Consider the following 11,518-nt stretch of genomic DNA (forward strand, 5'->3'; position numbering starts at 1 on the left):
TTTCTGCTTTTTCCTCACAAACACGAGTGGGGATGGCAAAATATAATAATAATGATGACATTACAACTACTACTACCAATAATAATAATAATAAACCAGCAGAAGCAGCAACAGCAGAAACACTGGCCAAGAGAGGCTAGGTTACGGTGCAATAACAAGCAGCCCTGACGTCTCAGTGCTTCAAACAGCAGAGGTCTATTTCTCACTCATCCTTGTTGTCCGCCCAAAGTTCTCTAGGGATTCTGACTCATGTTGCCATCTCTCTAGTACCCAAGCAGATGGAACAGCCATTATCTGGATTTTTTTTTTTCTTTGGCTGTGTTGGGTCTTTGTTGCTGCGTGGGCTTTCTCGAGTTGCAGCGAGCTGGGGCTACTCTTTGCTGTAGTGTGCGGGCTTCTCACTGCGGTGGCTTCTCTTGCTGTGGAGCACTGGCTCTAGGCGTGCGGGGCTTCAGTAGTTGCAGCACATGGGCTCAGTAGTTGTGGCTCGTGGGTTCTAGAGCGCAGGCTCAGTAGTTGTGGCGCACGGGCTTAGTTGCCCCGCAGCATGTGGGATCTTCCCAGACCAGGGATCGAACCTGTGTCCCCTGCATTGGCAGGCGAATTCTGAACCACTGCACCACCCGGGAAGTCCATCTAGATTGTTTTTTGTTGTCAGTGGTATAAGGAAAGCAAGAATCCTGAAGGAGGTACCAACTATAAAAGCTTCCCTCTGGAACTGACCTGTCAATTTCACTCACATTTCATTGGCCACAGCCAGTCATGTGATCACCCCTAAGGGAAGTGCAACGCTTCCATGTGCCTGAAAGAGGGAGGACTGGAAATATTTGGTGGACAGCACTTCCTGTGTGCCGGTCTTTGTCCCAAGCAACATACGTATATGCATGCATATGTATGTATATATATATCTATATATCTCATATATGTGTGACACGTATACGTATATGCATACATAGATATGCATATACGTATTTATTTAAATAATCCAAATGTTATAAAAAGTATTTGCAGTAGAGTCAAAAGATCTTGAAGTCTGTCATCTCAGTATGTGTCAGCATTATACTTTTTCAGCTGTGTGTCTTGGGCAAGAAATGAGCTCTTAGCTTCTCCATTTCTGATTTGTGAATTGGAAGGATCAAATTACCTGTCTCACAGGGCTGGAGCAAACATATAATGCACATGACATTGTTTCAAAATAATCAACAAGTGTTAGTCATTTTTATCTGCAAAGAAGGTCCAACACATTATCCTATCAAAAATGAGTGGAGACTGATTAAAATGAAAATCTTTCCACTCTGGTTATAAAAGGTTTTATTTGGAATAAAGACTTTAAGGTTTGTGTATGCTCTAGTTCTACTGAAATCTGCATGTCTGTCATCTCATCTTTTAAGTTCCTTCTATGCTTAAGCCGTATTTTTCTCTGCAATTCTATAGCATTTACTTCCTGTCCCATGGGTTTTAACAGTGTATTTTTTTTTTTTAATTTATTTATTTTATTTTTATTTTTGGCTGTGTTGGGTCTTCGTTTCCGCGCGAGGGCTCTCTCCAGTTGCGGCAAGCGGGGGCCACTCTTCATCGCAGTGCGCGGGCCTCCCACCATAGCGGCCTCTCCCGTTGCGGAGCACAGGCTCCAGACGCGCAGGCTCAGTAGTTGTGGCTCACGGGCCCAGCCGCTCCGCGGCACGTGGGATCCCCCCAGACCAGGGCTTGAACCCGTGTCTCCTGCACTAGCAGGCAGACTCTCAACCACTGCGCCACCAGGGAAGCCCAACAGTGTATTTTTGATATTACAATAACCTAATAAAAACTCTAATCAACGTGTGGACCTCTAGTTCAATTTTAAGGCCCTGGAGAGTAACTACGAGGCCCAGATTCATGGGGGTTGGAAGGAAACTAGTATCAATGGAGTATCACCATGTGCTTTGTAAATAATGTGTTAAGCTTTATAAATATATTCTCTAATTTGATCTTCACAATAACTCATTGAATTATATATGATCATTCCCTTGTTATATGAGAAAAATACTCAGGGTTCTCAATGTAATAATGACAACAACTACTATTTATTGAGCTACTATTTATCTCACAATGGAATGAGCACCTGCTATTTGTCAGACAGTGTAATAGTCACACACACACACACACACACACACACAGATGCACAAATGTGTATTGCTTAGCACAGTGCCTACACGTTAGCTACTTAAATGCTAAGATCTGGGTTGGGAAAGAACATGAAGGCATTTGAACAAGAGGTTAAGGAGCTGGTACTAATCTCAGTACCATTTCAGGAGCAGTGAGACGTTTGAATATCAGCAGCACAGATTGGCAGCGGTCTGCAGGATGACGGGTAGGGAAGGGGAGACACTGCAGATAGGGAGATCATTCAAGGGATTGTTGAAATAGCTCAAGTGAATGGTGAGAAGCTGCAGGAAGGACTAGAGAGGTGATGATGGAAAAAGCACTGACGGCGGTGAGGCTCCATAAGAGGTGCTCTGAAGTCAGTGTTGAAAGAACTAAGCAGACTAATTGATGCCAGGGCCGAGGAGGAGAGAGGCATCTAAGGTTGGTCGGCTGTAGACTTTGGGTGCCCAGCAGGATAAGGGTGACATTTCTAGCCATTGGAAGGTTCAGAAAAAGAGCGAGTTTGGGGTGACACAAAGGATTAATTTCTAGGTGTATTGCATTTGAAGTTTAGAAAATGATCAAATAGAGCTACCAGGCAGATGTCGGGTACTCCAGAATTGGGGATTCGGGAGAGAGAACTGTCTGGGCCTGAACATTTGTGTATAAACAGCAGAGGGTTTAATGTTAAAGCACGGGGAGTGGGGAAGAGTTCCCAAGGAGGGCGGGACTGTGTAGAGACAGAGGACAAGCGATGGGACAGTGGGATCTAGAGGAAGTGGCAGATAGAACAGGAGAAGCATTGTGAAAGTCGGGAGGAATGTGGGAGCTGGGCTACTTAATCCGGACTCAACTCTCCAGGCTCGGATGAGGTGCTGAAGGTCTTTTGAGTAGGAGACGGTCATGGAAGCCAAAGGAAAATCAATGACAAAGAATAAGGGTGTTATCGATCACAGAGGTGCACTGAGCTCAAGGAAGGTGCTGATCAGGAACGATGGCAGCTAGTGAAGTGCATTCTTTCTAGATGTTTGGATGTGAGGTGAAAGGGACAGAGGAGAGTCACTCAATAAATGGGGGTGGGGGGAGGCAAAGGAGACTTGTATCTTTTAAGACAAGGGAAGCCTAAGCACTTCTTAAAGCTGAGGAAAAAAGTCCTAACAAGAGAGAAAGAGAGTCCAGATACAGGTGAGAGAGAGGAATTGATACCGCAGGTGGCACAGAAAGCACTCAGACTGGCATTGAGGATGCAGGTAGGAATAACCTGACAGGCTTTGGTAACAAAGGGAGCAGAACAGACAGACGGTGATGAGCGGAGACTCTTTATCAGGAGGGAATGGAAGTTGAAGTTCCTCAAATGTCAGAGTCTTCATCTCAGTGAAGGAAGGGTCTAGAGCTTTTGCCAAGAGTAATAGCCTTGGATTAAAATTAGGTTAACTTGACAATGACAAAATAAAGCTTTATCTGTCTTTCAGTTTTATTGGGGTTAGAAGCCTGTGGTAGTGCTGAATACATAGAACCTGCATTGAACCCAGGGTCAAGGCTAGCGCATGGCAATATTCAATAAATACACCATCGATAAGTGTCTGCTTTTAACAATATTTGAATTTCACTTATCTTTTCTCTAATCTTCCTCTCTTTCCTAAATCCCAAGTAGATGCTAAAATGAGAAAAGAAAATTATTTCTGAAACACTGTTCTGCGCTACCATCTTTTATTTACAGTATCTTAGACCAGAGATGTCCCAAATTCTCAGAGTCACCTGGTGAGTAGGCAGCACACCCAAGATTCAAACCATTACTCACATGTCTCCAAAAAGCATGTATGTTCCTTCCAGAGGAGGGACCATTCTGCAGTATAGAATACTATGTTGTTTTAGTGCACTGTCTCACATATAGTTAATGCTGATACCTGCTCTTCAACCCACTTGGAGCTCTTTTTCTCTTTTTCAGGTTTGTTCTTGTTCTCTGTCCCTATCCCCACCCCAGCTCTAATTTCCTGCATTTCCAGGAACAGCTGACCATGAATTTATTACTGGTGTTAAGAATCATACGGTGTCAGCGTGTGAATCTCTCTCTCGGCTTATCGAAAGAAAACAGCTTTTATTTTTAATGCCGAGGGAAGATTGGGGTGGTAAAAAGAGAAGTAGGGAAAAGGGTGGAGGGAGGAAAGAGATAAGAGTAATGGAGAGTTGTGAGGGAGGCTGGAAAGGATGGAGGGAAGAGTGAGGAGGTCGAAAAGGGCAGGGGACATTGGGCAGTGACAGGAGGAAGTGGGGAGGGAGGGAGGAGGAGAGGGGAGAAAAGGGCTGTGGACAGATGTCAAGGACAAGGGAGAAAATGAGCAAGGATTATTACTGTTTTCAACTGGGTGAGGCAACCTCATTCCCATCACTGTGAATTTTTGCTACTTAGGAACCCCGGCAGACCAAGACTGTGAAGACAGGAGACACTCTGTTGGACACTTAATGATTTATAACAAGTACATGAGAATGCCATTAAAAACTAATTCATCACCGACAGGCTAAATGATTTGCAAACATCTGCTCTGCACCAGGACCCTCTTGGGATGAGAATTTCCAAGGGTTGTAAAGTTCCTCTAATGTAGATACTGCAGATGGGAGTTAAGATACAGACACCGGCATTTAGGTCACCAGCTTTCCATCCAAAGTGATTCATTGTGGTGATGCTTAAATGTTGTTTTTTGACCTGAAACTTTGTCTAAAGCTGGGTACCCTCCCGAGTGAGATGCAGATTCAGACGTGGCTGTCTTCCACCCTGGCAATTCGGTTCCCTGAGATGATTAAATTTCTTAGAAATGGTAGGTCACCTCCATTAAATCTGCTGACCTGACCCTTCTATCAGACAGCAAATCCCAATATGAATGAGCTGTCAAACTAAATATGTTCACTTCTTCTTGCTGAAGACTTGACAGTGGATCATATTCTTCTGGAATTGCCTTGGTTTTCTTCCCATCCTTCAATTTACCATTCCAGGTAATAACCTATAGATCTTGGTATCTTGCCCTACATACTCTGTGCTTACCCCTTAGTTAACCTGTAGCCATGGTGGAAAGTTTTCTATCTAGATCCACACACGGAATTATGAGAAATAATGGGCTGTTATTGGAAGTCACTAAGCTTTGGAGTGTTCAGTTATGCAGAAATAGATAACTCCACAGATACCCGGCCATCTAGGAGCCTAGAAATCCTCCCCAGCTTCAGGCTGTGCCCTCAGCCCCAAGTTGCCGTGTCCTTGCAATAAGCTCATTTCCCTGGAATGAGAATCTGTTTTCCTCTTATTTTGGATGGTCTCTGTGTAGCCTTCAGGGATCAGCTCAAACCTCATAGTGTCCATGAAGCCTTCTGTAGAAAACATAGCCTACAGATACTCTGAGGATTACCAAGAGTTGGTGGAAGACAGTGGGATTCAGTTGAGTCAGAGCAGCTCAGTAACTTGGAAATAATCACAACCAACCTCCCTCATCTCACAGATGAAAAATCTGAGTCCCAGAGAAGCGATGTGACTTGCCCAAAGTTACATGGATCGTTTCATGGAAGTACAGAGAAGTGGTTAAATGCTCAAGTTGGAATCCTGGCTCCTTTGGAGACGATATGACTTTGAGCAAGTTACTTAAATTCCCTGTGCTTCAGTTTCTTAATTTTTAAAATGATATAAGAACAAGTAGCTTTGTTATAGGGTTGTTGTACTCTATAAGATAATATACTTATGATGCTTAGCTCAATGCCTGGCAGATGTAAATTCTCAAAAAACATGAATTCATTATGGAATACCAGAATCTAGTCCAGGTGCTGGGAGTACAAGGGAGAATAAAACAGATAAAGTCTTTGGCTCTATGTAGGTTATATTCCAGCAGGAGACAGACCATAAACAAAAAAAGAAAATATGTGTAGGATCTTATGTTAGGTAGTGATAATAACTACAGTAATAAATAAAGTAGGATAAGGAATTAGAGGGTGAAAACCTACCTGGATGGGTGGGTTAGAGAAGGTCTCTTTGAGGAGGTCGCACTGGATCAGGGACACGAATGTCAGCATCACCATCATCATCATCCTCGTCGTCACCGTCATTCTCATCACAGCTGGGATTGAACACAGGCTCTTGAAGCCCAGGATGATGCTCTTTGAGCAACATCTTGCTGCCTCCCAGTGACTGAGTAGAGGAAGAGAGTTTATAAACAGCAAACAAATAACAAAAGCTAAAGTACAAAGCTAGAGTCTTCTCCCCTCACCCCAAAGTCAGGAAAAAGCTATACAAGTAAGCTCAGCGAACATAAATCCTGTTTTCAGAATATATAAACTATTAATGTTCGGACAAGTGACCATTTCTGATTCCTGCAGCCATTCAGCATGATTGTAACTTGCAAACGTCACTCTGGACTTTTTCTCCTTCCTGGCTAACTATGTGTGTGAGAACACAAAGGGAAGGGATCTCTCGTTGTGCTGTATCGTCACTAACGATTAGCCCGTAAGGTACGGTGGTTTGGAGCACAGGATTTGGAGCCAGAGATAACTCACTTTTAATCCTGGTTCTACCACTGACCAGTGTGTAATTGGGCAAGAAGAGAAACTGCTGAAGTGTGGTATCCAGGAAGCCAGGTCCTGCTCACCTGAAGAACATGGTGCCGACGCAGTGTGGGCGCTCGGTGGATGGCTGAGTGACTGAATGGATTCACCTTATCCCTAAGACTCAATTTTCACATATTTAAAATGGAAATGACAACACACACATCAGATTTGTGTAAATTAAATGGGATAATGAGTATATAGCACTTAGCACAATCCTTGGCATGTAGCAAGCAATCCACACACGGGAACTTTATCATTCAATGTTTTTAGCATGAATACAACTATGAATGAATGAAGACTATCTGCGTTGATGAGAGAATATAATATGCATCCCTCTAATGAACAGGAGGGCTAAAGCTAGACCTATCTTTGGAAATAAATATAAAATAAAATGCAGACCATGGTCAAGGGTCCTCAGTCCGAGGTAGCTGAGAAAGATCCCTAGAATCTTCACGTGAAAATAAGAGTACCGATTCAGATGGCATTTAAGGTTATCACCTGCTTGTGCCAGAAAATGTGCTATATACGCCTCTATGTAATTTCATTAAAAATCTCGTACAATCTAGTCGGGTGGGTATGGTGATGGTCAAACTTACAGATGGTCGGGAACAGAGGTAGGGGTTGAGTCAGTTCCTTTACCTGGAAGATATGAGGGTCGCATTGACTTCTAGAGTAGGTCAGCTTTCACACCAGTTTTTCTGGATGAACCTCATCTCATGGATTTATCTAGGTCCTTAGCTGTCTGTGCTGTATTCTGATTTCTATTAACAACCTATCCTTTGGATTTTCTAACCCATCAAAAGCAAAAAAAAAAAAATTAGTGTGCTCTGTCTACCTCCCAGAATTGTTCAGAGAACCAAGGAAAAACAGTAAAGTGTTAAGAAAAGGCAAATGCCCAAATGTAATGCTGTTATTGCTAAGTTAAGATAATAATGAACACTCCTTATAATTTTTAAAGAAATGTTGCAAGGTAATTATTGTCATGACCTTTTCTCTCTCCAAAGCATATCTGGGACACAAATTTGAGACTTCCCAGAACCTGCCAATCAGCTGCAAGAAGTTCAGTTGTCCATCAACAGTCAATAAATCCTCATATAGATTTTGCAATGTCTAAAGTGCACTCGTATATGTTTTCTTATTTGTAATTCATAACAACACATGAAAGAATTGTTTTGACTGTTTCTATGAGCAGGTGAGGAAACCAGGATTGAGAGAGGTGAAGTGACTTGCCCAAGGTCACAGGCTCCTAAGGCAGGGCCCACACACACCCCTTCCCACTCCTGTAATCGTGACCACCATTCTCACTGTGCTGCTTCATCAGCCTCTCTTAGGCTCAAGGGGCTCAATTAGGCTAATTATTGGTAACACCTTTTTACATGATTTCATTTGCCACATTGTCCCAAAGCATAGATTCTGAATGAAGATAGGAAGGGCAAGGACCTCTATTCATTTGTTCTGCCATACTTGCATTTTTTGAGAAGAAAAATTTAGAGAAAATAAATCCGTGAACCCTTTAAGGGCATATTGATCTGAATGCATCGTGGAATTATAGGGCTTTACAAAGATGTGACCATGTTAATTGGACGACGAAGTATTTGGAGGGCTTAATCAACTGGGTTAGTAATGTTGTTGCTAAGATAATCCTTTACTTATTGGAAATTAGGAAAAGTTGGTTTGAACATCACTGTAAGAAGTGTACGCTGGATTTTCTCCTTTAGTTCCTTCCTGCCTCACTAGCCTGCTTTGTGCCCTGGGAGGCTGACCCCCCAAAGGACTGCTTCAACCTCACTTCTTTGTCCTGTTCTAGCTTGAATTCAGCCGGTGGAAGCAGAGGCAGGAGATGGAAGATAGAGCTGGATAGAGAGTTTGAGGTGTTGATACACCCTGGGCTGCAGTTGGTCATTGAGTGTGCCTGCCCGAGGCCACAGCTCCTACCAGGGGTGCTTCCCTGTAGCTGTAGGATAACTACAGCACTCTCTAGGTCCCATAACCATTCCCCACCCTGCCCCTCAGGCCTAACCACTTCGGTCTCTTCTCTCTGTCGTTATTAGACCAGAGTGTTTCATCATCCTTTGCTGGTTGACCTTAACCTTGTCTATGTCTTTGTAATAGTTCCGGCATTGAACACTTCTGTTCTCCTTGTTGAGTATGACACGTACTTCCTGCTGGGCATAAGTAGTGATGGTAGATGACAGTTGTAAAATTATCTTGCCTCAATCATGTGTACTCTGACCGAGGAGAGGAAAGTCTCTTCCCCTCCAACACACCAATGAAGGTGAATAGGCAATGGGGGTCCTTGGGGGTGCATGACAAGGAGTAGAGCTTGATGCGGTCATTGGATGTGTCTATAATGGACAGAGGGATCCACACGAGACAAAGCTTCCAGCAACAGTGCTCAGTGAAAAAGGCAGCAGGAAGAATGTCCACGAGGACTTTTGTGCCCAGGTTGCTCAAATCTGTCAGCCACTATCAATGGTCTTGGGACCCAGAGCTCTTCAATCTAAAAGCACAGGAGGTGAGAGAAAATTACAAACAATTCCTGAAAGTAGAGAGGCAGCCAAAAATTTAGTTAAGTAGAGACTGAAAATAGAGTAAGTGTCAAAATTTATGGCTACTCCTAATTTTTAATAGTATTTTTATCATATCCTTAGTTATCTACTATGTTGTATATAATAAAATTGTTTCTATTGTGATTTTAATAAAGAATTGTATTTAAAGAGAGAAAAGATGACCACTGGTTAGCTTCTCTGGTGCCTTTGTAATGAGTCAGTGGGGTCCAAATGTATAACATTGTCCAGAATCCTCTTTCTGGTATGTTTCAGGTGAAGGTGGTCCACAGATTGTGGTGCAAAATTAGGAAGCAGGGTGACTGACCATCTCAGTTTGCTCAGGACTGAGGGTTTTCCCTGGTCATGGGATTTTCAATGCAAAAACCTGGACAGTCCTGGGCAAACAGGGAGAGTTGGTCACCCTGTTGGGGAGGGTGCAGGTGAAGCAGCAGCTCACACATGTTGTCCCTTACCTGCTGGCTCGCCTTGGTGGTGTAGAGCAGCATCAGGTCCTTGGGCTGCTCCACCATCCCACCTCCTCCCTCAGTGTTTCCAACGGTTGGGCCAGATGTGCTCTGGGAAGAAGGGTATCACTTCTCTGGACACTCACAGCAGCAAGATCTGCCAGCTTGCTCTTGTGAGCTTGTGCTCGCCCATTTTACATCTGTCTGCTCACCCTGACTATCTGCTCTGCAGAACTCAAGCTCCAAAATCAGATGGCGAAACAACAGCATTATCAGCACCTGCAATGGCATCAATTCAGATGTCTACAATAAGTTCCATATATATGTATTCTATATATAGAGAGAGACACACACAGAGAGACAGAAAGACAGAGAGATAGAGACAGACAGATAGATAGACATCCCTGAATAATATGTTTCTAGTTTCTGCTATTCAGATTTAACTCTGACGGATACAATTTCATTTCCTAAAACACTCCTTAGCAAAGAGGCTTACAGTTGGACCTCCACAACCATACCACAAACACCGTTTCTTACCTGTTGCCAACTGCCAGAATCACCACCTTTGGCTAAAGGCAGTCACCTACTAGATGCTCACAGTAAAATTATAGCAGGTGAATCTAGGAGGGCAAAGAGAAGGGATTGTATTGAATCTGTAGATTGTTCTGGGTAGAATAGTCATTTCACAGTACTGATTCTTCCAATCCAAGAACATGGTATATCTCTCCATCTGTTTGTATCATCTTTAATTTCTTTCATCAGTGTCTTACAGTTTTCTGCATATAGGTCTTTTGTCTCCTTAGGTAGGTTTATTCCTAGGTATTTTATTCTTTTTGTTGCAGTGGTGAATGGGATTGTTTCCTTAATTTCTCTTTCTAATCTTTTGTTGTTAGTGTATAGGAATGCAAGAGATTTCTGTGTATTACTTTTGTATCCTGCAACTTTACCAAATTCATTGATTAGCTCTAGTAGTTTTCTGGTGGCATCTTTAGGATTCTGTATGTATAGTATCATGTCATCTGCAAACAGTGACAGTTTTACTTCTTTTCCCATTTGTATTCCTTTTATTTCTTTTTCTTCTCTGATTGCCGTGGCTAGGACATCCAAAACTATGTTGAATAATAGTGGCGAGAGTGGACAACCTTGTCTTGTTCCTGACCTTAGAGGAAATGCTTTCAGTTTTTCACCATTGAGAATGATGTTTGCTGTGGGTTTGTCATATATGGCCTTTATTATGTTGAGGTAGGTTCCCTCTATGCCCACTTTCTGGAGAGTTTTTATCATAAATGGGTGTTGAATTTTGTCAAAAGCTTTTTCTGCATCTATTGAGATGTTCATATGGTTTTTCTTCTTCAATTTATTAGTATAGTGTATCACATTGATTGATTTGCGTATATTGAAGAATCGTTGCATCCCTGGGATAAATCCCACTTGGTCATGGTGTATGATCCTTTTAATGTGTTGTTGGATTCTGTTTGCTAGTATTTTGTTGAGGATTTTTGCATCTATATTCATCATTTATATTGGTCTGTAATTTTCTTTTTTTGTAGTATCTTTGTCTGGTTTTGGTATCAGGGTGATGGTGGCCTCGTAGAATGAGTTTGTGAGTGTTCCTTCCTCTGCAATTTTTGGAAGGGTTTGAGAAGGGTGGGTGTTAGCTCTTCTCTAAATGTTTGAAGAATTCACCTGTGAAGCCATCTGGTCCTGGACTTTTGTTTGTTGGAAGATTTTTAAACACAGTTTCAATTTCATTACTTGTGATTGGTCTGTTCATATTTTCTATTTCTTCCTGGTTCA

General features: G+C 42.5%; 1 long non-coding RNA gene across 1 annotated transcript; it reads left to right on the top strand.

The window, feature by feature from the left end:
• The first annotated feature begins 2,070 nt into the window (after positions 1-2,070).
• LOC309646989 lies at positions 2,071-7,722 on the top strand. The gene is made up of 3 exons (XR_014255716.1): positions 2,071-4,940; positions 5,046-5,115; positions 7,713-7,722. It is a non-coding gene; the product is annotated as an uncharacterized lncRNA (long non-coding RNA).
• The last annotated feature ends 3,796 nt before the right edge of the window (positions 7,723-11,518 follow it).

This window comes from Balaenoptera physalus (genome assembly GCF_965194825.1).
Source record: "Balaenoptera physalus genome assembly, chromosome: 17".
In the NCBI taxonomy this organism is placed as follows: domain Eukaryota; kingdom Metazoa; phylum Chordata; class Mammalia; order Artiodactyla; family Balaenopteridae; genus Balaenoptera; species Balaenoptera physalus.